Source organism: Penaeus japonicus, unplaced genomic scaffold, assembly GCF_977035675.1.
Source record: "Penaeus japonicus unplaced genomic scaffold, GWHDUDI00000001_assembly GWHDUDI00000008, whole genome shotgun sequence".
Lineage (NCBI taxonomy): Eukaryota > Metazoa > Arthropoda > Malacostraca > Decapoda > Penaeidae > Penaeus > Penaeus japonicus.
In genome coordinates this window covers 37923709-37928708 of record NW_028234410.1, presented here as the reverse complement: position 1 = coordinate 37928708, position 5000 = coordinate 37923709, and positions in this window count along the sequence as shown.

Sequence of the window (5000 nt, the reverse complement as noted above, 5' to 3'; positions counted from 1 at the left end):
AAGAGAAAGAAGGGGAGATGAAAATAGAAAGGGAGAAGAAAGAGAGAAAAGAGAGAGAGAGAAAAAAAGAACATAGAGAGAGAGAAAAGAAAACAGAGAGAGAAAAAGAAAATAGAGAGAGAGAAAGAAGGAAAGAAAATAAGAGAGAGAGAAAGAGAGGGAGAGAACGAGAACCCCCCAAAGGCTTCCGAAGTCTGCCACTCCTGAAAGCGGATGTGTCTGACCTGACCTCCATCCCCCCTGAATGCGCCGAGCGGATTTTCTCCCTCGAACTCCAAGGGGAAAAGAAGAGAAAGAGCAAACAAGCAAACAAGAAAATGAAGCTTCGATGAAACCCGTGTGTAAGACGTTGTTTCTTGAGATTTTTTTTCTCTGTTTTTGGTTAATTCTCTGATCTTTGATAGTTACTGGTATTATTTTTCTCTGCTTTTCTGGTCTTCTTTCTCTCTCTTTTTCTCTCTCGCTCTCTCTTTCTCTCTCTTTCTCTCTCTCTTTCTCTCTCTCTCTCTCTATCTATCTATCTATCTATCTATCTATCTATCTATATATATATATCTATATATACACCTCTCTCTCTCTCTATCTATCTATCTATCTATCTATCTATCTATCTCTTATCAAGTTTTTCACTTTTCTATTCAATGGTATTTCTATCTAGTGTTTTATTTTTAATTGTTTTTATAATTGATATGAGTTTCAGGTGATACTGGTGATGCAATTTGCAATGAAAGCTGAAATAAACGTTTCGGCTTCTCGTATCAATCATACAGAAAGGATAAACATATTTTTGAGATATTATCTCTACGTAAATAATATCTTCTGCACATATTTTGTTTTTCTTGTTTTTGTATTAAATACTAAATTGAATGACAAATTTTGAAAAGAGAAAAATATGGTACAAAATTCAGCTTCTGAGGGAGCATAAAAGCATAATTCATTAGCTAGTATTTTATCCACTGTAATCAAACTTATCGCTTAATCAGAAAAAAAAAGAAAAATAGATTAAAATAAAAGAATGAAAAAACAAAGCAAGTGATGGATTAAGGAAGCAGGTGTGGCTGTCGACGGATCATGCTATTATGGGAGGTGGGGGAGGGGGGGGGACACTCGCTCGGTTGAGGGGGGGGGGGGGCGCTTGGCTGTGGGGGTTGGGGTATATAGGTTGGTGAATGCGTGTTGTCAAATATCTACACATACACACACATACATAACAAACTTATATCACACACACACACACATTAACACACACACAAACACAGACACAAACACAAACATACACACAAACACACACACACACACACACACACACACACACACACACACACACACACACACACACACACACACACACACACACACACACACACACACAAACACAAGCACAAACACAAGTACACACAAGAAAGAAGGGAAGGAAGGAAGGCAGGTGGAAGCGAAGAAGAAAGAATGGAATAAAGGAAGGAAGCGTGAAGATAATATTAATTCGATGTCGAATAAAAGAAAAAAAAAACATGAAGCAATATGATACCAACGAATGAATATTAAAAAGTAAGTGATTATTGACATATGAAAAAAAGGAAATTCGAATGCCATTCACTATCTATTTCTGGATGTACTTGTTACTCTTGATAAAAATTGAGTAATGAGAATATCTATAATTTTCTTAATCTCCCGCTGTTTTTTATTTCTTTTCTTTCTTTTTCTTTTTTTTACCCGTAATTCTGTAACTATAATTATTAAAATCAAATCTCGAAATTATAAGATAGTTGGAAAAAAATCTGATAAAGGATAAAGAAAAAAATAAAGTGAGTCCTCCAAACGAGAAGCAAGTAATGTGATTGGTCGCGGATATGTAAGGGGTGTGGCTTATTTCGCCTGACTTTGCGCCACTGACTCGAGAGTAGTAGTTCCGAGTTTGTGGGCCATGGCGAAATTCGCTAGTGGTTATTATTATTGACTATTCATGGTTTAAGGAAGGCACAGCTGTATGATGAAAATAAAGACGATTCCAAACTGTTTCGGGATTTTAGCTTGTTAGGCTTTTTTAGCATATTCATACATTTAACAGGTTTACGTAGATACGAAAGAGAGAGAGAGAGCGAGAGAGATTGAGATTAATTAATTGAGAGAGGGAGATTGATAGACAGATGAAGAGAGAAAGAGAGAGAAATGGAGAGAGATTGATAGACAGATGAAGAGAGAAGAGAGAGCGATAGAAAGAGAGAGATTGATAAACAGATTGACAGAGAGAGATCTTAATATAAAATTGGAAGTATGCGAGTAAATGGTAGGTCGGATATACACATAATCATATTTTATTCTGATGAACGTATATGTTGATGCTCATTAGTATTAGAGCATGACGCTCAAGTCAGTGTCAGTTAATCGTAATTTCAATCATTAAGTGGTACGATTATTCATTCACTATGATTGATGAATGATATGTAAATCAAGGGTTGAGACTAATGGATAATTTAATATGCAGTCTTGCTCATGAAACATTTGGATAACTATTTTTTTTATAATTTCTCTTTATCTCCTTTTCTCATAGCACCTTATCATTACTCGCATATTTCATTTTCTCATTTTTCATATACTTTGGATTCTAGAGATTTGTTCATATTTTTATATGCGAAATATGTTAACATTAATCTGCATCATTATGTTTCCTTCCTATCCAGCTTTCATGTATGATTGCTATGCAGAAAAAAATGTTTGTTGAAAATTATATCATTGAAAATAATATTTACTGTCTAACAGGCAAAGCATATATGGAATGATAATTTTTTCCTTAGCACTGTGCATTCTTCACTAGTCCACCTTCAATATTATATTTTACCCGTTTTCTATCACCCGTTCTAGAAAACGTTTCCGTGAGGGAGAATCTATAGTATTTGAGGGGAAACTCTAGCATATATCCATCCTCCGAGTAGAATGGAGACTTTTATGTTTTACACAATATATATATATTGTGAAATACAATAGGCCTGTTATTAAACACGGTATTTTTAAAATACAGCGCCTTTTCTTATTCTTTGGAACTATTTTACTTACAGATTTATCTAATTAAGCTAATACTTAGCCATAAATATAAAAGTATATCTATCCGACCTCACTCCCTTTCCTCTCGAACAAGATATTAGCTCTCCTCTCATCAACCTTGTTTATCCCTTTAATCGAACATTAAAAACAACCAACCGATATCTAACACAGCGTCCAAAACATGGCGACGCTAAATCACCATGATATACACAGCACCGAATATTCACGAGCTTACAACGGGGAAAGATAAACGCGTGCATTCAAGGTATTCCAATGCATGGAATACCTTTGTACATGTGTAAAGCTTGAGGATTACAAGAGGGAAGCCTGTGTGTGCAGTACGGGTTCCAGGGACAACGAAACACAACCTACAACATGGAGGGATGTTTTGACAAATCTAACCGAGTAGTTAGATGATAAATCCAATGGCTTCTCATATACGCTTATTTTTAACTTTATTTGGTGTGATTTAGATTGTATTCAATGATCGTGTCTCAAAGATAGTAGAGCAAATTGAGGTATTACTTTTTAGACATTGTTCTTAAAGCGAAAGATAAAGTTATGTGACAGCTAACTAGATAACACATAGTGATGATGTCCGAAATCTAGAAACACAATTTTTCTAGATTTGATTTCATTAGTCTATTATTATTATCAATATTGTTCATATGATAATGATGGCATTGTTGTTGTCTTCATTATCAATGATGATATCGTCTTGGTCATCATCTTTATCATTAACACCGTTATTACGATTATTATTATCATTCTTATTCTTGTTATTACCATCACTATCTTTCTTGTTGTTGTTGTTATGTTGTTCTTACAGTTGTTATCCTGATTATTAGTCATATTATTTTATTGTTATTATTGTAATTATTAACATTATCAACATTATCATTAACATTGTTGTTAGTAGTAGGAACAGTATCATCATTATTATTATCATCGCTGTTATTATTGTTGTTATCAGTATTGTTGTTTTATTGTTGTTGTTATTCTTATTGTCACTATTGTTATTATTACCATTGTTGTTGTTATTATTATCATCATCGTCGTTATTATCATCATTGATTATTATCATTGATTATTATTATTATCATTATTATTATCATTATTATTATCATTATCATTATCATTATTATTGCTATCATCATCACCATCATCTCATGAACGATATCCTAGTCACACAGCGCATGCAAAGTACTTATTCATTAGATTTTGTTCAGCCAAACAAGCGGGGCAGAAGCGCTACTCATTATCGCGGTACAGACAAACGGACATATACGGAATGAAAGACAAGGAAAAGGGAGACATTGTAGAGTAAAGGGAGGAGGAGAGAGAGAGAGAGAGAGAGTGACAGAGAGAGAGAGGGGGGGGGGAGGAAGAGAGAGAGAGAGGGAGAAGGAGAGGGAGAGAGAGAGAGAGAGGTAGAGGTAGAGGTAGAGGTAGAGGTAGAGGGAGAGGGAGAGGGAGAGAGAGAGAGAGAGAGAGAGAGAGAGAGAGAGAGAGAGAGAGAGAGAGAGAGAGAGAGAGAGAGAGAGAGAGAGAGAGAGAGAGAGAGAGAGTGAGAGAAAGAGAAAAATCGAAAGACAGAGAGAAAAAAAGAAGTAGAGAGAGAGATAAAAATCGAAAGACAAAGAGAGAAAAAAAAGAAGAGAGAGAGAGAGAGAGAGAGAGAGAGAGATAAAAAGCGAAAGACAAAGAAAAAAGAAAAAACGGAGAGAAAGAGAAAGAGAGAGAGTGTAAGTGAGTCCAAGCTAAACAGAGAAACAAACACATTCTATACACTTTCACACAAAAAAGCGAGGCATCACACACATCACAGTCTACCACTTCGATTGTGACGAATACCTGTCCGCGAAGTCTTCCCACGAAGCCGTACAGAAGCCGAGAGGAAGTTTTGCCTGACGAGAACACCGATGGCTACTTAGCACGCAAGATTCTCCCGCAGCGAA